Below are 22929 nucleotides of genomic sequence, written 5' to 3'. Positions count from 1 at the left end.
CCCTCGAGGGATCAGTAGGATGCAGCGGGCTGGAACCAGGGCAGGGTCAGCCCAGGACGGAAGTGGGGTGAGCCCACGGAGGACCAGGTCTTCGCTATCTGCCACCCCAGGTGCCAAGGCTCCCCGTGGGAGGCCCACCCCGGGCTCCATCTGCCCCTCCAGCCTCCAGGGCGCCCCCTGTGCACAGACCTGATGCTGGCCCTGCCCAGAGCCCTGCTCTGACAACTAGGAAGAGGACAGAACATCCAGCTTCACAGGCTGAGAGAGAAAACAACCATTAGCCTCCCTGTCCTAAAGCCTCCCTGATTTGTATCAAAAACAAGCGGAGACAGAGGATACCTGGATTCTAGACACCCCCTCATCACTTGATGTTGGGTTTCATAGCCTGGTAACATCTGCCCAGGCCCAGCTGTGATGTCCTCCCCCTGGCTAGCCTATGACAAGGTCACATTTCCTCCCAGGGGCAAGGTAAGGTGGGGTGGGGCTCAGCTCCAGCCTGAGGGCTCTGGTTGCCATGGAAACAGATGGCTGGGGAAGGCAGGCCCTGAGACAGAGCCTCCAGAGCAGGGCCGCTGAGCTCAGGCACGGTCTCAGTTCCCTCACCATTCCCACTGTGCAGGTAGAAGGGACCCTTTCCCACCTCAGAACCCCAGGACCAGTCACCCAGGCTCCTTCTGGAACAGCTTCATCTGCCCCCCACCCCCGACTCCCAGGTCCTGCCAGTAGAGGTGAGAAGAGCAAAGGCTGAGCTCAGTGCCTTTGGGCTCAGAGACCCCGTGGCTGCTGGGGCTGCAACCTGAGGCTGTGGGGGTGGGGGAGGGGACACCTGGGACTGTGGGCTTGCAAAGGCCCCTGGAGGCCTTGGGCTATTCCTGCTTCTTTCCTGGGTGGGAGAGCTGAGGCCCTGAGGGTGCAGGGCCCTCACAGTCCCCCTCCCAACCCCCGCATCAGCACCAACTTTCTGCAGATGCTTCTCCACGAACCCCGGCCAGGGCTTCTGGGGCCTCGGCCATCCCCTGCTTCCTCCCAGGCAGGTGGAATCTAGGTCTGTCACCGTAGACACAGAGCACCTGTCCTGTTGGTCTTCATGGCACAAGAAATCCCAGTCCTTGGAACCTCTTCCCACATGGCTGGGGCCGCCACTGGAGGAAGACACCATCCCAAGGCCAGTGGGAGACACAAAGAGCACTGGGCAGGGGGTCAATGTGACCGGCCTGTATTTGGGACAATCACTGTCCAGGGCTGGAGTGTCGAGAACCAGTGAGGCTCATAATGAGGCGGATTAAATATCTTAAAGTTATAAAGCAACTAACGATCTGTCAAAGTAAATTTTTCTTCGTAGCTTGACAAATTCCAGAGTTCTCCTTTGGAATGTGGGGAGCAGAGACAGCTGGGCCCCTGACCCCTGACCTGGCCTGGGCTGGCCCCTTCCCTTCCTTCCCTTGGCTAAGCTGCTCCACTGTCTCACAGTGTGCAGACACCCAGCCTGCAGGCCCAGCTCTGTCCACATCTCTCCACCAACAGTAGCACCTTAGGGTCTAAGAGTGTGCATGCTGGCCATGCAGGTCACCCTCGGGGGAGAAGACCACATAGGCCCTGGAAGCAGATTGGGGTCAATCAGGAAGGGAGTTCCAGGGTTGAAGTACCAGAGCTTGTCCCTTGTCCTCTTAGTCTCCAAAGAGAGAGACACAGCTGGAAGAGGCAAGGACATGGTCCCCAAAGCACGGGGCCTGGGCAGGGCTCCCCCACTCTCATCTCAGGGAAACAGAGTGGAATGAAGTTGTGGTGATGAGGCTTAGGGATCAGGCAGGAGTTGGGGAGATGTCTGGCCAGAGATGACCAAGGCCTGAGTGGAGCTGGGACAGAAATCAACTTTCTCAGTTCTGGAGCCTGGGAAGTCTGAGTTCGGGGTGCCAGCATGGGGTTCTGATGAGAGCCCTCTTCCTGGCTTGCAGGTCTCTGCCTACTTGCTGTGTCGTTGTAAGGTAGAGAGGAGAGAGAAACCTCTGGGGTCTCTTCTTAGAAGGGCACTGTTTCCATCCCAAAGGCCCCACCCTCATGATCTCATCTAACCCTAATTACCTCCCAAAGGCCCCATCTCCAAATACCGTCATACTGGGGGTTAGAGATTGGAGCATATGAATTTGGGGAGGGGGCACACTTCAGTCCGTAGCATTCCACACACAGCCTCCCAAATTCATGTTACTCTTGAGTGCAAAATACATTCATTCCATTGCAGCAGCCCCCAAACTCTTCTTCCAGCATCAACTCTAAAGTCTAAAGTCTCATCAGAATATCACCTAAATCGCATGTGGCTGAGACTCAAGGTATGATTCATCCCAAGGCAACATTCCTCCCCAGCTGTGATCCTGTGCGAAGAGACTGGTGCTTCCAAATATGGTGACGAGACAGGTATGGGCTAGATGCCCCCATTCCACAGGGTAGAAAGAGGAGAGGAGATGGGGTGACAGACCTTAACCAGTCCAAAAGCTAGCCAGGCAGATGTCATGAGCTCTGAAGGCTCTAGAATAATCCTCTTTGGTCCAATGCCCTGCCCTTCAGGCCCAGTGGGTGGCAGTGTCACCCCGATGGCTCAGCAGGGCGGCCCCACCCCTTTGCTGGGCAGGGCATCATGGTGCCCTAGGCTCTCTGGGAGAACCCCATCCCACCCTTTCAAACCTAGGTGGAAACAGCCTTGCCTCCTGGGCCCACATGCTCTGGCTGTGCTGAGAGTGGCAGCCCTGATGAATCGCCTTCAGGGTCCTTGCTCTTGAAAGACAGCCTAGGTTCACAGCTGAGTAGCTCTATGGTCCAGTTCTGTAGAATCCAAGAATCTCACCTTTTCTGTCCGCTTTACTGCAGCTGGCAGTGTCTTCACCAGTGTGGTCCCACCTCTATGCCAGGCTTCCGTAAAGAGGGCTGATTAAGTCTGTGAGTCACAGCCATGAGCTCCTTAGCAAATGGCTAAATAACTGTTCAGCTGCATGCTTAGTGTTCTCTTCAGAACAAGTCTCTCCTTTTTCTGCAGTGTGGGTAGGCTGAGGACTCTCCCAGTCTTCAAGTGCCGGCTCCTTTTTGCTTCACAGTTCCCTCTTCAGTTCGTCTCTCTCCTTTCTCATTGAGCTGTAAGCAATCAGGAGAAACCAAGCAGCTCCTTCAACACTTTGCTTAGAAACCTCCTCAGCTGCATCCGTGATTTCATGACTTGCAAGCTCTACCGTCCACCAAACACCAGAACGCACTTCAGCCAAGTTCTTCCTCTCCTCCACTTTGCTTTTGCTCCAGTTTCCAGTAACATGCTCCTCTCTCCTTCTGAGACCTCACTGAAATCTCCCTTAACATCCGTATTTCTAGCATACCCTTAAAACTCTTCTAAACTCTACCCATCACCCAGGTCCCAAGCTGCAGCCACAGTTGGGGCTATTTGTTACAGCAGCACCACTTCTCAGTATGAAAATCTGTTTTAGTCTGCTCGGGCTGCCGTAACAAAACACCACCAACTTGGGGGACTGAAACCCCAGAAATGAATTTCCTCATGGTTCTGGGGGCTGCAAGTCTGCAGTCAGGGTGCCAGTGTGGTGGGGTTCTGGGGAAAGCCCTCTCCCGGGCTGCAGACAGTGACTTCTCACTTGTCCTCAGGCAGAGGAGAGAGAGCGCTAGCTCTCTGGCATCTTCTTATAAGGACACTAAGCCCACCATGGGGGCGCCACCTCATAACCTCATCGAAACCCAATCACCTCCCAGAGGCCCCACCTCCTGAGACCACTGCTTTGGGGGTTAAGGCTTCAACATATGAATCTGGCGGAGGCACAATTCATTCTAGAGCAGGTACCCAACGTGTAAGATCAAGAAGAGACGGAAGAGGTGAGAAGAGGGTGGGAGGGGAAGGAAGCACTCTGGGAGATTGTGGAGGGCTCTTGGAGGGGCACCTGAGGGGGGTCTAGCACAAGGTGAGGAAAGAAGCCGCCTCCCCACAGCAGTCAGAAGTCACTGAGACACCTGCTGTGACAGTGGTTTTGGACAAAGGGCTCTGGACACACTGATGAGTATAATGTTGATCTCCACCAAGTCTGACTTTTGACTTTGGCCTGGAAGGTGGGGGTGGTGGGTGGGGAACAGGTGTGGAGGTGGGAAGCCTGGGACATAGAGCTGGCACTGAGGGACCTGATGTATCTGGGGTAAAGGTGCAGGAGAGATGGCTGGATTGGGGCAAGTGTGAAGGAAGAGATGTCGTAGGGCTGGTGGGAGTCAGGATGGAAGACTGGAAGAGGGAGGAGGGCTGGGACAGGCGCTGCTGTTGGGGGTGGAGAGTGAATCTGGGAACCACACAGCCTCAGATTCCTATGAGCCTTAGACGAGAGAAATACCACCACCACACTGTCTTAAAGCCTTAGGATCTTATAAAGCCCTTTCATCTTAGGGCAATTGAACCATAGAATCTCAGAGACTTAGGGTTTTTTAATTCAGAGAAATTTTGAATCTTAAATAGCTTGAATGTCAAAACCCTGCCCAGTTCCCCCTCCTGGTAACGGTGGTACGCACTCCATGTTCAGCACTTTGCATGCAGTACGTCCTTTTGTCTCCATAACAACCCTGGGACGTGGAAACGTATTTTGCCTGATTTTTCAGATGAAGAAACCCAGGCTCAGTGAGTGTGAATCATTGTCAAAGGTCAGACATCTTGTATTCAATGGGGTCTGAACTCGGCCCAGATCTCTTGGCTCCTAAAGCCCATGCTCTCAGCCTCTTGGCTAGTTTGCCTCCCACGAGGCCTCTCTGCTGAGTGCTCATCTGTCCTCTGTGCACACCTCCAATGACGGGGAGCTCATTACCCCTCCCCGGGCCGCCCATCCATCCCAACTGTGGACATATCTCACCTTCACAGGGCATCCACCCCTTGTCCCTAAATCAGCCCTGGGAGACCTCGCAGAAGAAGATAAACCTTCACCCGGGACCCCTGTTGGGAGAGGGAGCAGCTACCCGAGGTGGGACGGCGGTCACACAGGATGGGCAGTCTCGGGTCAGGAAAGCCCCAGCTGCAGCCCCTCCCTGGTGAAAGAGAGGGGGTTACCCTGAGAGAGGGAATCAGCCAGAGATGTCGGGAGCAGGACGTCTCAAAGACAGATGGAGACGGAGCCCGGAGCGTTGGGAAGGCAGCGTGGTTGGAGGGGTGGAGGGAAGCGGAGGAGGAGAGTCGCAGCGCACAAATCCAGTTCTGCTCCGAGGGGCTGAGACACGGGGCCTAATAAGATTGGAATCGCGTGCTGTGCCTTTATTTTCTCAGCTCTTTCTCTGAAAACAACTTCTGCAAAGTGTGCCTTGTGCCATCCATCCTCCCAGATGGCTTTTTAAGTGAAGCCGTTCGTTAAGTGGGAGCGGAAAAGGGAGATGGATCAGGAGGGAAGAACAGGCAGAGCAGCTGCGGGCCCCCGGGGCGGGGATGCGGCAGAGCCGCGAGTGGGAGGGCGGGGCCGGGAGATGGGGCTGGAGGCACCACTGAGTCCACATGACCAGAGACCCAGTGCCAGTCACTGACACTGTCCGGCCCTCACTGTGTGCCCAGATCTGGCTGAGCACTTTGTACTCTTTGCCCCAGTGTCTCCTCGCACAACCTGGGTACCAGCTCCCATTACTCTTTTAGTCCATTCAGGCTGCTATGACAAAGAAGCATAGACTGGGTGGCTTAGGAACATCAGACACTCTTTTCTCACAGTTCTGGAGACTGAAGTCCAAGGTCAGGGTGCCAGCAGGATCAGGTTCTTGTGAGAGCCCTCTTCCAGGTCACAGGTGGCTGCCTTCTTGTATCCTTACATGGAGGAGAGAGAGAGAGCGCTAACTCTCTGGTCTTCCTCTGAGGGCACTAATCCTATTCCCGAGGGCTCCCCCTTCATGACCTAATTACCTCCCAGTGGCCCCACCTTCCATTCAGGGTTAGATTTCAACATAAAAATTTGGGGAGGACACAAACATTCAGTGCATAATAGTGACCATCCTCATTGCACAGATTTGAAGCTCAGAGAGGTGTGGGTACTTGCCCACAGCCACACAGCTAGTGAGAGGCAGACCGAGGAGCCTAACCCTAGTCTGTCTGACTCCAGATCCCTGGCTCGTAACCAGGATGGCACATAGCCTCAGGCTGACAGAGTCAGTCTCTGGGCATGAGGTCCAGGTGTCTGTATTTTTAAATTCTCCATCCCACCCCAAGACATTCTAGTGCACATCCAAGGATCAGAACCCCTGAGCTGCCCCAACCTCCTACTGTGCAGATGGAGAAACTGAGCCCCCAGAGGGGTAGCACTTGCACGGGTCCCACTGCAGATCAAAGGGTCTAGAACCTGCACCCACTAGGGTGAATTCTCAAGGTGAGTGTTTGCAGAGCTGATCACTGGAGGGGGTCAAGAAGACAGGCTTGATGTGACGGCACATTAGAGGCAGCCCGGTGGGAGGGTTCATATGGATTCCATTTCCACTTCTGCATCTGGAGGCCTCTTTTGTCCCCTCTTCCCTCCTCAGTGCAGCCCCCCTCCCTGGCTGCAGATGGCTCCTCCTCCACCCACGCCAGCTACCCCAGCCCAGTCCAGTGTCTACTGCAGAGGCTCAGTGAATGATTAGAAATGAGAAGGGAAGGAGGAGGACTTTGAGACCGGGATGGGGACCAAGAACATATCTCCACTAATAAGTGATGCTAGAAAATGGCAGGCATCTCACTCACAGACAAGGGCTTTGTCTCTCGGGAGACCTGCACCTCTCTGAGCTTTGCATCTGTGTGATGACAACGGTCACTGTTACGGACTGAATGTTCCCTCCTCCCTAAATGTATATGGTGAAATCTAATCCCCGATGTGATGATGTTTGGAGCTGGGGCCATTGGGAGTTCAGTAAGTCATGAGGATGGAGCCCTCATGAGTGGGATTAGTGCCCTGATAAGAAGATCTGCCCCATTTCCCAGAGGGGCAGAGCAAGGCAAGGTGTGAGGCCAGAACCAGAGGCCGTCAGGGTGGAGGGGAAGAGAAGGCTGCAGCAGTCTCTCTTCTGCCAGTCTGGCCCAGGAGCCTCTGAGCTCTTCACTGATCCTGAGCCCGCTCCTCCTTGGGGTTTCCTATCCCAGAAAAATCCTTCACCACTCTCCTAAATTTAAATTAAGTCATTCCTGCTCCCATTCATTCACCAAGGCCCCCCACTGTGTGCCTGCCCTGCACCTGGGACACAGGCCAGTCCCTGCCCTGTCACCACAGGGCTCTCACAGAGGAGACAGGAGCAGGCAAGAGGAGAGCAGTGGAGAGGCCCCCAAGGTGGGAGAACTGAGGGAGTGTCTCTGCAGGGGGAGGTCCCAGGCTCCCAGCTCGAGTTGCCCCACAAGCTTCACAGTGGCTCTGATGGGACACTGTAACCCTATTTCCTTCCTCTAAAACACTTACTTCTCTGCCCCAGGCTGTCCTCACCCACATAAGTGGTACTGGCCCCATCCACTGAGGACTCTGTGCTTCCTCTGCTGACCACTGCCCCCCGACCTTCTCTTTCTCCCCTTTCCCAGCCTCCCCCGTGGCCTGAGATTCCTCACCAGGTCCCCCGTGCCTTTGGACATTGAGGGTCTCCTAGGGGTTCCATGGGGATGGACTTGTATGTGACGCCATGTCAAGAGGCATCATCACCCCACCAGGGTCTCCAGAACCAAGCGAAGGCACACAAAACCCTGACACTGTGCCCTGCCGGGGAGAGCCAGCAAGCAGGAGTGTCACCTCGGGAGCCCGCATGGACTCCAAGGGGGACCCTGAGGAGAGGATGTCCTATCCCATGGCTTCAAAAACTTGTCACTGGACACCAAATAGACATCAGGCTCTGTTCTGAACACTGGGGGGCTATTGCATCAGATAGGTAAATGGAGACCCAGAGGAGAGAGGCGGGGCCATGCACCTGGCAGGTGAGGCCAGATGGGGCGGGACCAGCTCCTCTGACTCGGCCCCAGCTGCCCGCCACAGGCTGCTTCCGTCCTTGTTGTGAGGCTCCCAAACACCCGTGAATGTAGCTGGGAGGGAGGCACCACAGACCAGGGTTGTGTGTGCTGAGACGGGCACCCTTGTGGATTGCTGGGTGGAGGGGGTGGGCGTCCATCAGGATGGCTTTTAGGAAGGGGACTGGGTGATCAAGACCCTGAGCCTGAGAGACATAGCTGCTCCGGATGTGATGATTCTGCAGCAGGAATCTGTCCCGAGGACACATTCAGGGACTCAGTACACGGGGCGCAGAATATTCATCACAGCCTGATGTGCATTAAGAGAAAAGCCTAAAATCCTCCAAGTGTCTGGCAGGCGAGGGTGGTGAGGTAAATTATGGTGCATTTAAATGAGGTACAATTGCGAAGCTATTAACATCATGCTTTTGAGGAATTCTCAGGGATGTAGGAAAATGCTGATGAAAGAATGGTAAGAAAGAGAATTTAATATAGAGCATGTCCCAATTGCATAATAATTCAGTATGTGCAGAGAGAAGGTGATGATGACGATAATGGTGGTGTTGATGATGGGGATGATGATGATGGTGATAATGGTGGTGCTGTTGAGGGTGGTGGTGACGGCAGCGTTAATGATGATGGAGGTGGTGGTGGGTGATGATGTGATGATGACGATGGTGGTGTTGATGATGGAGATGATGATGATGGTGATAATGGTGGTGCTGTTGAGGGTGGTGGTGATGGCAGCATTGTTGATGATGGTGGTGGTGGTGGGTGATGACGTGATGATGATGATGGTGGTGTTGACGATGGGGATGATGATGATGATGATGGTGGTGCTGTTGAGGGTGGTAGTGATGATTATGATAATGATGGTGGTGGTGGTGTTGACAGCGGTGAGGGTGAAAGCTGCTATTTATTGAGCACTTGCTATGTCCCTTGTTTGCTTCCATTAGCTTATTTAAACCTCATAACCATCCTGTTTTGTGGGAACCCTTATAGTCCTCATTTTGCAGATGAGGAAAATGAGGCAGAGGAAGGTTAAATAACTTGCCAAAGGTCACACAGCTGAGACAGGACTTGAGCGCGAGTCTGACAGCCTCCAACCCCCCCCCCCCCCGGCTATACTCTACTGTTTGTAGCTGCCAGGCTGGAGGCAGGGTGTGAGGAGGCTGTGAAAGGGGTCCCAAGAGCTTTACGGAGGGAGGCTCTGGTAGTTATGGATCCCTCCTTCCTTCAGAAGTTGGTGTCGTTATCATCCCCATTTGCACAATGACTCACGGACCTGCTCAGGAGAAGTGGTGATGGTGCTTGGACCAGGTGCACAGACTTTACCCCCGAGACTCCTCCTTCTACAGTGAACTGCTGATGGGGCTGGGGAGGGCCAGCCTCAGGCTTGGAGCATCATGCCCGGAGCCTCGACACTTTCCAGGATGCTCTGGGGCTGTGTGTGGATAATGCACAGAGCTCTCCTGCGACCCCATCTACCTAGGCCCTCTTGTGGGCAGCCCCACTGACTCCTCTCTGCCAAGTGCATCTCTGTAGAGTCTGAGTTTATCCAGGCGTCTCCCTTGCAGGCCATAGCAGTTGGAGCCCGGTAGGGACAGGTGTTGGGAGCTGCCTGGTAACCCCCAGGAGCTCATGAGAACTGCTTTTGAGAGCTTGTTTGGAGGTTCTAGCAGGGGAGCGCAGCTACTCGTATACCCTTGACCGAGAAGAACGGTCCTCCTCTATCGGGGATGGTCGTCCTCTTCGACCGAGCGCGCAGCTTCGGGAGGGACGCACATGGAGCGGTGAGGGAGGAAGAGAACTGCTTTTGTATCCATCATCTTCAGAGAAAGACAAACACCAGGACAGGAGGATCCGGGAACCATCACTCAAGAGTTCCTTGGATGCAGAAGCTGCAGTTCCTTCCCTGATTCATGATGATGTATTGAATTATTTCCCTGAGCATTGATTTCTGCCAGACACTCCCACCCTCACCAGACCACCTCAAGCTCCCTGCATCTCCTGTGCCAAACCCAGGCCTCGCAGGAACTCAGCAGCAGGCGGGCGGGCAGGCTCTCCATGGGCACATCCACACACCTGAGGGGAATCACAAGAAGCCGCCTGCTTTACCCTCCCTCCACCGAACGTGTGAGTCTCTCCTTGGTTGCTGGTGTTGATGGAGTGGGATGTTCTCCCAAATGTGGTGTAGCGGCCCCGAGCAGAGCAAACAAGTGAGGCTGCTGGGAAGAAGGAATAGGGAAATGGACATTCCTCGGTCCACACACCCCTCACTGCCACCCCTCTGTTGTTCACACCTCCCTCCTGGGGGCGCTCAGACCTGGAAGCTCTCATTCAGGCCGTGCTGATGTTTGCCTCCTAGAGACCAGCTGCCCAGGCCTCTCACCCAGCAGGATCTGGTGCAGCCAGACCCATTTCTTGGGGCTGTCAGCCCGGGCCATGTGTGTTCGCAGACTCTGGAAGCGGGGGAAGGTCAGCTGAGGCTGAGTGTGCATTTTTCCTTTACAGGTTGTATTTTCTCCCCGTTCTCCACAGCTCTAGTGACTCAGGAAGTACAGTCAGCCCTCCGTATCTGGCAGGTTCCGCATCCACAGATTCAACCAACCACGTGCCGATCGAAAATATTTTTCTTTAATTCCAGAAGGTTCCAAAAAAGCAAAACTTGAATTGGCTGTGCACCAGCAACTATTTACATAGTATTGGCATTGTATTTACAAGTATTCACATAGCATTCACATTGTATTAAGTATTATAAGTAATCTAGAGATGATTTAAGATATACAGGAGGGTGTGCATAGATTATGTGCAAATAATATGCTATTTTATATAAAAACCTGAGCATCCATGGATTTTAGTATGTGCTGGGAGGGGGTGTCCTGGAACCAATTCCCCTTGGATACTGAAGGGCAACTGTACTAGTCTCACTTACAAAGGAGAAAACTGAGTCACAAAGAAGTAAGCTGCTCCCAAGCTAGTTAAGAAAACTGAGCTGAACTCATGTTTGACACCAAATCACTGCCTTGGCCTGAGAGAGGAATCCAGAATCTCTGGGCAGATCAGACATGCAGAGCCAGGCCAAGGGTTTTCAGAGCAAATCAGCTCCCCAGCCAATGCCTAGGTCTCCTCCCTCTAAGAGCCCTAAGACACCCTCCCTCCTGAGTCTGCCCATCCCTCCAGGAACAGCTTTGATGCTGTGAAAATCCCTCCTTTCACTGTGATGAAATTAATTTGTTCATTCAATGATTCACTCATTCTTGTTGAGTACCTACTGTGTGCCAGGCCCTCTTCGAGGCCCCAGACACACAGCAGTAAACACGGCAGGCATGTCATCATGGAGGAAAAAGACAGGCAGATGCTGAAAGGTGCTTGAGGGGAGGGGCATCGATGCTGGGCCACTCTGGCCACCACGGGGGAACATCTGACCCACGCCCCTCAGCTCACAAGCTAGGAGGCTGCCACCCCTGGATTCCCACAGGCCTGCCTGCTCAAGAGCCTTGGCCACCTCCCTGGCTGCCCCAGCGTCCCATGGGGTCTCCCCGGCCAGCAGGTGGGGGCTGCCAGGACTGCTGAGGGGCCACCACGGCCACCACAAAGGGCAGAGTCTTGGTGGCTTTCTGCCAACCCGAGTTCTGCCTTCCCTTCCCTGGGCCACAAGCTGAGCATTTGAAATAAACTTAATTGGTTTTGCAATTAAATGATTCAGAGAACAGGTGATCCAATTAATTTTACATAAACATGTCCAGGAATGAAGTGTTCCAGCCTTCAGTGCATCCTTAAAGTGTGCCTGCTATTTCTCTGCGTGTCAATCTGGCCGCTCACACAGCTTGACCGAGAAATCTTCATTCTGCCTTCTTTTCTGGGGTCTCTTGTGTGGTTCACTAGGTCCTGCTGATGGTTCTAGTTTAGGAGTAAGTGTGATTTTCTCTGTCTTATTGATAAGAAGAGAAGAGGCAGGGAGGTGTAGTAACTCACCCAAGGTGCACAGTGAGGCCGGGGCAGTTTGCTCCGGCTTCTGGCCTCCCTGCCCTTCCTGTCACACTGCATGTTTAAGACAGAAAAAATCAAAGAGAGAACAGACATCCTTTCTCCAAGTGAAGCAGCATGGAGACCTTAGTGCCCACTCTACGCCAGCTCCACACCGGGCCCTCAACTTAACAACACCACCTCTAACCCTCACAACAGCCTTCCAAGGCAGCAGCATGCTTCAGTTTTATGGATGAGGAGACCGAGGTTCAGAGAAGCCCAGCAGCCAGGCTGAGCCCACACAGTAGGGGGTTAAAGCCTTGACCTCTGCCGGCTTCTGGGCAGTGTGTTCTTCCCAGCACTTGCATGTGTGGTTAAGAAAAAAATTTCTGAAATCAATGAGAGAGAGGAAAAATAAGCTTTTCTGCAAATAAGTGGAACAAGATTTTAAACACCTACTATGTGCCTAGAAACATTTTTAATACTGTGTGCACAGCCCTACATTGGGGACTTTGTATCTTTTTCTCATTCGATCCTCACAACAGCCATTTAAGGTTCTTGTTATCATTCTCATTTCACAGAGGAGGAAACTGAGATGCAGGGAAATCAGTAAGCACATTCAGAGCCACAGAGCAAAAAAGCGAAGGAGGCAGAACTGGGACTGAGGTCCTTCTGACCCAACAGCCCCTCCTGCGCAGGGAAGTGCCGGCTCTGTGGTCCCCGTGGTGCAAGTGCGTCCCCTTCTCCCACTGAGAGTCCCCTGTTCAGGGACAGGGGGAGGTGGGGAGGACAAGCCACAGCTCGTTGTGTGTTCCAGTCACGTGCTTAGATCCTGGTCCTGCCACTTTCCAGGCACATGGCCCGAGCAAGTTACCCACCCCTCTGGGCCTCAGTTTTCCTGGCTGTAAAATGGGCTCATATGAGGACCTCCTTGTAAATACAGGACACTCTGTTAGACTTGAGTGAGGAGGCAAAGTTCTGCCCCGGCCCTGTTAGTGCTCTCCATGGCCCGCACCTTGCTGGGTCATGGTTTTACTTAGTTGTTTGAGGGTTTTTTTGCCCCATCTTCTTCACCTGAACATGAGCCCCACGGAGGTGGGACCACATCTGATGATTCACTCAGCAGGGGGTCAGACCCATAGTAGGTGCTCAATGAAAATTTGTGGATGAACAAGGCGGTGTATAAACTCCCGGCACACAGTAGGTGCTCGGCCAGCAGTGGACATTTGTTCGAATTCTCTGAATCCTGCAAAGACCTGCACCCACCCCTGAGTGACCTTCCACTCACCTCTTTTGGCCCCTTTATACCTGGCTCCCCACTCACCCTCGGCGTATCCCCGCCCCACCCCCCATCCAGGTGACCACTGTCCTTTAAAAGCTGCTGTAGTATACCGACCAGTGCGCACGAGTTTGTTTACAAGTTACAGAAGCGAGTCCTGAGCACCCCAGAGGCCCCCTCATCAAGCCGTTCTTTCCTCTCTTGGAGACCCTGTGGCCCAAGTTTACACAGGGGGGCCCTGGCAGAGCCTGCACTTGAGTTCTGTCCACTCGGCCACAGCCACCTCCTTGTGATCTGGGGCCACACCTGGGGGCCTCCACGTGCAACCCACTCCTTCCCCCTGACAGTCCCTTCTCTTCTCTCTTCTCCAAGGAGAACACCCAGGACCTTTACCTGCCCCTCCATCCCTTCTCATCAGTCCCCTCACCCCTTGGCTCTCTCTCCCTATAAGCCCAGTGTCAGGGTCCCTCCGGCTCTGTGGGGCCCTGAACTGAACACACTCAGACTTTTATTAAGCATCCACTGAGTGCCCAGCACCTGCCTTTGAGCTGTTTACCCCTGGGTGGGGTGTCCTTATCCCTGAGGTGCCCAAAGTCTTACAGGGTCTTCCTGTTCCTCAAAGACACCAAGCATGTTTCTGCCTCAGGATATTTGCACTTGCTGCCCCCTCTGTCTGGAAGTCTTAGATGTTAGCTGGATGTCTAGGCAAGATGCTGATTGAAGTCCCTGAAATCCTAAAATCCTGTGATTCTGATATCTGTTTAAGGTTAATAGTTTAAAATTCTATGGAAGTCAGGATTCTAAGATTCAGTAACATAAAATTCTAGGTTTTGATGATTTCAGGATCCTAAGATGCTAAGATTCTCAAGAGTGACCCTTTGCCACTGGAGAAAAACCCGTCAGGACTTCCCATCAGTGGGGAGTAGGTTTTCCCTCTTCCTGGGTCCCTCATTCAGCCCCGTAATGCATCTCGGATTTTACAGTGGGGTTTCAGCTTTTTGTGGCTTAGACTCAGTAAATTGATTCTGCATTTTTAGCCCCATATGCTCTGGTCCTCAGAATAAACATTAGAAGATGATGAATCTTTGGAGATGCTCTGTGTGTCAAAGACCTAAGTCTTCCAGGAAGGGATTTTGACATCGGCATTGTTCCCGCTCTCACCGCGAGGCAGACTGGCCATGGGATACACAAGCCCAGAAGAGGGACAAGAGTCCCTGTTTTTGCCCAAAGGATGGAGAAGGGCCCTTTTTCTGCAGAGGCTTCAGGCTGTAATGAGGACAGACCAGGAGACCACTCACTTCAGGTCTGGGCAGTACATTCTTAAAGCAAAGGACTAGCTTGCGCTGGAGACATTACCACCCCATCTTAAAGAAGGGTAAACTGCAACACAGACGGGTTTTGCAAACTGCCGGAAGCCACCAACAGAGCTAGAAGTAGCCATCTGGTAATTTTTAACCCCTCTCCAGGCTGCAAAATTCATCTGGGGGGAGTTAACAGAGAAGCCGTTGGAAAGCTGAAGCTGTAAAAGTCCCCACTTCTCTCATCGATGCCAATTACACCTTCCTGCAAAGGCTCCTCCCTTATGTCACATAAGCACATTATTCCCATTTAATCAATCCATAATGTTAATTAAACGTGGGTTGATTATCAAGGGATGCATTTTGGTACCGTGTAATTAACTCACAATAACAGAGGAGGTAAACGAGAGATCTTATCGATACAGTCACCTTGCAGGTATCACGTGAAGCTCTTCCTTTCATCCCCTGCCCCGGAGCCTTAAAAGCTATTGCCCAGTGCTTATCCATCAGCAAACCATTACAAATTGATGGAAAATTTAACTTAATTGCCAACAGGGAGAGGTGAATTTGACCTGGGCAAACGGTTCTGTGGCGCAACATAGGTGAGTCTGGGACGGGGAAAAACTCTGTACAGGAAGCACTAGCCACCCCCTGAGATCATTGTCCCTTAAATGGCTCTCCGGGGGTCTCCATCCCGGCCAAAGTTCAGGCCACCCTTGCTTACCTGCTCATCTGTACAGTGGCCCCAGCTTCCCATCTTGCTGGCTCTATTCTGCCCACCACCTTAGCCACGTGATTGTTTTCAAATCATAATCTCACTGAAGACGTGCCATGGCTCCCCATTCCCTACAAATGCCTGAGCCTGGCATTCAAGCCCTTCCTGCTGTAGGCTGACCCCTCCCTCCACCTCATTTCGTGTCTCGTACCACCCTTGGCTCCAGCCTCACTGAGTCATTGTCACAATTCCTTGCACTGAGTTCTGCCAGGCCAACAGACTTTCGCACATTTCTGCTCTTTAGCTCTCCCCTTGTCATTCTTCTGGCCAGTTCATGTTTACCATTAAACCCCTCTTGCTTTACCTCCTCCAGGAAGCTTTCCCAGATAACCCCAGACTGTTTCTTCCTTTAAGGCTTGAATCAGTCATCCATCGCTGCAGTCAGACTGCTTAACGCAAATCCTAGAACCTCACTGGCTCACAGCAGAGCACATTTTTGCTTACTTCCCTGGGATCTGCTGTGGGTTGTCTGGGCAGCTCTGCTAGTCTTGGCTGGACTCACTCATATCCATGGCACGGGGGGTGTTCCAAGGTTGTGGGCTGATCAGTGTAGGCTGACCTTGATCGAGGTGTCCAGAGTGCCCTGGCTCTGCTCCACGCATCTCTCATCTTCTAGAAGGTCAGTCCAGGCGTGTCCTCGTGGCAGTGATTGAGGCGCAAGAGGCAGCCTCAGTGCACAGCCTAAATCTGTATCACAGTGGCTTTGCATCTGCTGACATGCCATTGCCAAAAGCAAGTCATATGGGGGAGCCATATGCTTTCTGTCAAGGGATGGGACAGGTGCCCATCCCCAGTGGAAGGGCACTGCAAAGTTACATGGCAGAGGGTGCTGAAGCAGAGAGGGAATGAGGAATTGGGGCCAAACAACACACTCAACCATGGAGCGTTGCACAGTCATCTTTCAAAGTTCCCAAGACACTGCAAGGGAGTCACCTTTAAAAAAATTTTTTAAACCACTTTTTGCAGTACAATTGATATGCAATAAACTGTGCGTATTTAAAGTTTGAGGAGCTTGACTTATGTATATACCCATGAAATCACCACCACAATCAAGATAATAAAGATGCCTATCTTAATCCATTCGGGCTGCTAAACAAAAACACTGTAGATGGGTGGTTTAAACAATGAGCGTTTATTTCCCACAGTTCTAGACTGGAAAGTCCAAGATCAAGAGGCCCCCAGATTGGTGTCTGGTTCACAGATGCTGGCTTCTCATTGCTGTGTCCTCATCTGGCGGAAAGGGGAAGGAGCTCTCTGGGATCTCTTTTTTCTTCCCTTCCAGTTTTATTGAGATACAATGGACACATAGCACTATACAAATTAAAGGTGCATAGCCTGATGATTTAATTTACATTCATCATGAAGTGATTATCACAAGAAGTTCAATGAACATCCATCATCTCATGTAGATACAAAATTAAGGAAACAGAAGAAAATTTTCCTTGTGATGAGATCTCCGGATTTACTCTCTTTATAACTTTTCGTATATAACATGCAGCATTGTTAATTACATTTATCATGTGGTACATTACATCTCCAATATTTGTTTATTTTATAACTGGAAGTTTCTACCTTTTGTCTGCCATCATCCAGTTCTCATCCTCTGCCTCTGGTAACCATAAATCTGATCTCTTTTTCTAGAAGTTGGTTTGTTTGTTTGTTTCTAAAGTATAATTGACCTGCAACAAAATGTCTTTCTGTTACACATCATAGTGATTCATGTTTCTATACATTTCAAACAGATCACCATGAGAAGTCTAGTTATATGTCACTGCACAAAGATATTACATAGTTATTAAATATATTCCCCACACTGTATATTTCATACCCATGACATTAATTTTGTAACTGGAAGTTTGTAACTCTTAATCTCCCTCACCTACTTCTTTCCTCCCTCAATTTCTTGTCCTCAAAACACCTGTCTGTTCTCTGTATCTATAACTGTTTCTGTTTTGTTATATTTGTTCATTTGTTTTGGGTTTTTTTAGATTCCACATGTAAGTGAAGTCATATGTTCAACTTTATAAGAAACTGTCCAACTGTTTTCCAAAGTGTCTACATTCTTCTGCATCCCACCAGCCGTGCAGGTGAGTTCCAGTTGCTCCTTATCCTCTCCAGCACTTGGTATTGTCAGTTATTTTTCTATCTTAGTGGGGATGAAGTGGGATCTCACCGTGATTTCATTTTTCATTTCTCTAATAGCTAACCATGTCAAGATCTTCTCATGTGCTCACTGTCTCTCGCATCTCTTCTTTGCAATACTACCTGCTCAAAGAAGATCTTTCTAAATTGGATGCTTTGTTTTGTTAGTATTGCGTTTGAGATATGTTTTGGATACAGGTCTTTATCAGATACGTGTTCAGCAAATACTTTCTCATAGTCTGTGGCTTGTCCTGAGTGAAACTCTTAAACACATTACTCCCTCTTTGGCCACAACAATCTTGATTGAAAAGAGCTTGGCCAAGAAGGCCAGCGCTGATAGAACATGTCAGAGTCTGATCCACCCCTTCCATAAAAATGAAGGAATTGCCAAAAATTAACAAAGAAAGCCTCATCAAATCCATCTTCCTGCCCCAGATGACCCTGAGTCTGGGCATGTCCTCCTGCAAATCATGGTCGTGGTCTGGGACAGACATGGCAGGTGGGAAGGAGATTAGATCCCTCGTGCAGCGTCATTTTTCTGATCCAAGATCGCCCCCCAAAGGGCTGGGTTCTTCCAGCCGCTGAGCTCAGCCCCCTTGGGGCTCTGCGAGGCACTAGAAGGGAGATAAATGGAAGCATCAACTTAAGCTCCCAAGTTTTTGATGAAAACAAGTGTTTTCATTCACCGGGCAAACATCTCAGTGGAGATGGATGGAAAGAGCCGCGACTGCAGAGAGTCAATTTCTGCTCCTCCAGACGAGACTGCTGAGGGAGCGATGGTGGGAGGAGAGAGGAAGGAAGAAGGCAGTGCACATGCAGAGCATAACTCCCATGTCCCACGGCCTGTGCTTCCCAGAGCATCCTTTCCTTGAATATGCAAATGACTTGTCCCCGCCAGGACCCCAAGCCAGGCATGTACAGTCCCGTCCTTGTGGCCCTGAGGATTCTTGGCATCACTTGTTCTGAGGTCCAGATCAAGTCCTTGGTCCTCCACACCCTCTCCTGCCTGCCTGGCCTCTTGCAGCCACCGGCTTTTCTCTGCCCCACTTCGCCCAAGCCTGGGAAACCTGCCAGCCTCCTCCATTTCCTGAAGGACTGCTAAGAGGAGGCCGTTACCTGCACGGACACTGCAGAAGGTGAGGGCACAGTGCGGGAAATCACAGCACAGGAGGGAGACAGACAGCCCTGCCCCCAGGTCCCGCAAATCTCCCGAGCCAGCCTCTCTTTGGCCTCAAACCTGTTGCTCTGATGTTAAGCCCTCAGACTCCTTGGATCCCTCTCTGCCCCTCAGATACCCTTTTTCCCTCAAACCTCCCGATTCCAGGGGCTCCTGACTTCAGGATGATGCTAAGAACTGCTGCTGCCGCTAAATTCTAAGTCCCGAGTCCTGCCTCTACGCATTCCAAAAGGCCCAGAAATAGCTTTTCTTTCCCCAAGAGAAGAGTCATCTGTCCCAGACTCTGGTGACTCCGTTCCAAGCAGCACGTAGCAGCCCTGAAATGCAGGGTCAGAAGCCTGGCCCCGAAGCCCAGGTCAGGTTCCTTAACCGCTCTGTGCCTCAGGCTCTCCACTTACAGAGGGGAAATTATCACCCAGACAGACCGCATAGAGTTGTTGAGAGGATTAAATTATTTAAAATCCTTTAATGGTTTTAGAATAATGCCTGACGCATACTCAATGCTCAGTTAACGTGAGCACACATGCTGCCTCCTGGCTGTCCCCCCAAATGACTTGCACCAAGTGTATCCAGGGCGGAGCCCCTTTCTCTGTCGATGGGCACTGTGGGAGGTGGGGAGAAGCAGGGGATGAATGACCAGGTCCCCAGTGGAGGAAGCCCCAGAGGTGCGGGGAGGAAGAGCCCATGCTTCTGCCACAAAAGGGAACCCGTCCAGCACCTTGTCCTGAGGCTGTGATGGCTGAGGCTGGGCCAGGATGGGCTGCAATGTCATCCACAAGGCTCGGGGGGGGGGTGGGCAGAGGGGACACAGGAGGGCAGGCAGAGGGTCCCATGCTTGGGGACGCATCCTTTGGAGGTTGACTCTATACAGGGGTGTGCATCTCCAGAGATTAATGACAGAATGAATAAAGGTAACTCATACACTTACTCACTCTGCTCTTTGTTTATTCAACACAGAATTAGTTGAACATCTACTATGTACTAGGCTCTGGGCTCACACAGGGATACGTTGGTGAATGAACCAGCAACAGTTTTTGTCTTTGAGAAATTAGTAGTCTAGGATCTAGGAAGAAGACAGACTTCAAACAAGCCCAGACTGGATTACTTAATGGAAGGGCTCCTGTCCCATATGGGGACAGGAGACAAAGGACGGAAGTGGCTTTTCAGTGGAGATACAAAAGATAAGGTTTTTCTTGATAAATTGTGAGGAGAGACAGAGAGGAAAAAATGAGAGAGTTACTGGCTTGTGCACAGGCCTGGAGAGGAGACGGAGCCTGGCTTGTGCGAGAAACCATGGGGAGACCTGGGTGACTGGGGGGTGGAGAGCAAGGGGGATGGCGCCCAGGATGCAGTCAGAGAGGGGCCACTGCCACGCCGGGCCTCGAAGGCCCCGTTCAGGCCCAACCTCCTTGTCAATGACATAATCAGTAAACCTACCACAAAACACAGGCCTCAGAGGCCCCTCATTATCTCCACACGGACGGGGATCCAGACACACCAGTGAGATTCACGCCTTCCGATAATCCCAGTAACCAGATTCTGCTCCCGTGACCTGCCATGCAGTAACACACAAGAAACATTCCTGAGAGACTGATAACGTCTAACTTCTAAAGAGTGAAACGACAAGCCCAAGATTCTCTTAGACCACGATTTTCTCCATGGGTGTTGGAATGTCCCTCAGGGATTTCAATGTCATAGCGGGATGAGGGAGCGGGGCTCCATCCCTGTGCCTCTCGCTGGATGATTTATGCCCGAACATGACAGTGGTGAAAGGGAGCAGGACCCTGTGGACCCCTAACCCCAACCCCCTCTTGTTATAGGAAAGCTGAAGTCTCCCAGGCCCCCCTGAGTCGTAGAAGAGCAGGCTCAAGCAGCGGGTGAGGGCGAGCCTGCAGGCACTGGGGGATGGCTATGACTCCAACCACTTAGCTCAACTATGAACTGAAATTATGCCTTCAGTGCCCTTTAAAATTTTCCTGGCTGAACAGAAACTTTGGAGATGGCTTTTTGTGGGGGATGCTGAGTCCACCAGATTGCAGGCATTCTGGTTAAATGCAACTTTCCTTTTTGTTATCAGGGCTGTTGCCTCCTGGATCACACCCCTGCCCCTCCCTCAAATAGAAACCAATTACTCTTATCTAAGTCTCAAGAGGCAGCTGCTGAGAAGAAACAAGAACTCAGTCCAAGATGGTGGAGGATTTGCCTTCCAGTGGACCTTGAGCCTCATTATACACTCATTGTAATGTATTAGCATGCGAAGTGACACACCCACCAGCACCATGACAATTGATGGCTGCCATGACAACAGCCGGAAAAGTCCATGTAAGGACTGAAGAACTCAAACAAGGACTGATTGGCTCCATCAGAACAGGAAGGAGGAGACAGTGGACGCCTCTCACAGAAACCTACGTGCCCGACCTGGGCCGGAGCTGCCCCTACCGCTCCTCTTGGCTGACAGCTCCCTACTCGAGTGCCTTTTCCTCGCTCAAGTGTTTTTCTTCCCTTCTCCCTGCTCGAGCACTTTCCTTCCATTTTCCCTTCTGAGAAATAAAGCGGATGTTCACTCTGTCCCTCTGCCTCTGCTGTGCGAATTCTTTCACAGTCCGTGGCAAGAATCCACACTTTGGTGGGCTTCCTAATTTAGGGATCCCTCCATCCGCTAAAAGTGGGATGGAGCAGATACCCGCTCACACCTCCTAGCACTGATCACAGACTTCCAGGGAAACCCAGCCTTTTCTGGGGAAATTCATCGACAATCCATGCTGCTTTTGAAATGCCAGCTTCCCCAAATTGGGTTCTGTGGAACACAAGTTCTGGATGGCAGTAATTGATCTCAAGAACAAAGACTTATTTTTAGGTTGAAGAACATTATAAACAAAACACATCAGCAGGTGAAATGCTAGGAGAGTCCTGCAGCTGTGGAAACTCTCGTGTAGTTGCAAAGAAAGTTCCAAAGCAGCAACTGAGATCTACTCTCACAGTCCTTTCATCAAAAAAAGAAAAGTTCAACCAAAAGAATGGCAGTATTTCATCATAAAAGAAAAAAAAGGCTTTTCTAAAAAGGACAGTTGGCAACCTTATGCCAACAAATGACCTTGACCTGATTTTTCTCATTTCACTGAGAGCCTGTGACAATTTCATCCCAGGCTGCCATGTCAGCAGGTTCAGGTCTGTGCACCGGCTGTCAGGGCTGGGAGACCCTCAGCCACTGTTCCCTCCGGAGCCCAAGGGCCCCAGCATGAGGGTTTATTACATGGGCTTAATTTCGCCTCCTCCACCCGGGTCCACACATCCTGCCCAGACTTGCCCTCCCCTGTCTGTGCCAGGCTTGGGATTCCAGCCCCACCAGCCCCAGGCCTGGGATCCATGTGGCCAAGGCAGAGATGATGGAGCACCACCCATGGGTCAGGAGAGCGGGTCCATGTCCCTGTTCTATCAGTGACCCTGGGCAGGTCACGTCCCCACTCTGGGCCTCAGTTTTCCCAACTGTCCGAGGATGGGTTGGATTGAATGATCTCCTAGTTCCTCCCGTCTCTGCTGGCCCAACAATCTACGATTCTGTGCGGGAAACTCTTGTTCAGATCTTCGTGGGAAAAGGACATTCATTCTAGCATGATGGTCCCTCCTCAGGAGGTGACAAAGGGGAACAAACGTTGGCCTGCTTATGAACGGGGACCACCATGATCAGAATCCAAAAGACACAGCCTCATGTGGGTCCACACTGGCCTGGCCACAGGGAGTGCTAGTTCCCAGCGTGAGCTGAGCAGGAGGGAGCCCTGACCAAACGCAAACATAGGTGCCCTCCCCTCAGATGCAGATTTTAGGATAAACTGAGCAAGTGAGAAGGAGGGAATCCCCTCCTGGATGACAGAGCCTTGGGGGAGATGGACCAGCAGGAGGGGGCTGACACCTGATGACAGGAGAGGACATGGGAGTTGGGGAGGGAGTGTCACCACCACCACCACCATCATCATCATAACAACAGCTAAGAATTGTCATGAGCCTACTACGTGCCAGCCTTCTTCTCGGTGCTCTGTGAAGAAGCAGCCCAGGGCCCAGCACCAGTAGGTGTCCATGTGGCTGGGCTGATCAACCCAGTGATTGCCAGTAATGTCTATTTTTGCTCTTGCTGAAACAGCATCTCTTCACATCCCTGCACTTCCCAGCTCAGCTCTTGGCAAGCCTCTAAGAGTGAGATTAAAGGAAAAAGTGGACAGGGTTGTCCACACCCCTAAGACAGAAGTGTCATTCACAAGGACCCCACTGCTGGAGCACGAGGCTGTCCCTTCATGCCACTGAGGTCATCTCAGTTGGCATCTTTCTGCCCTGAACACAGTT

General features: G+C 51.7%; 1 long non-coding RNA gene across 1 annotated transcript; it reads left to right on the top strand.

Annotated features, from left to right (window-relative positions):
- Positions 1–550: 550 nt before the first annotated feature.
- LOC140700946 (uncharacterized) lies at positions 551–1317 on the top strand. The gene is made up of 2 exons (XR_012079707.1): positions 551–728; positions 952–1317. It is a non-coding gene; the product is annotated as an uncharacterized lncRNA (long non-coding RNA).
- The last annotated feature ends 21612 nt before the right edge of the window (positions 1318–22929 follow it).

Source organism: Vicugna pacos, chromosome 13 (genome assembly GCF_048564905.1).
Source record: "Vicugna pacos chromosome 13, VicPac4, whole genome shotgun sequence".
Taxonomy (NCBI): Eukaryota; Metazoa; Chordata; class Mammalia; order Artiodactyla; family Camelidae; genus Vicugna; species Vicugna pacos.
Note: the sequence above shows the minus strand (reverse complement) of the source record. Positions and strands in the feature narration are given on the sequence as shown.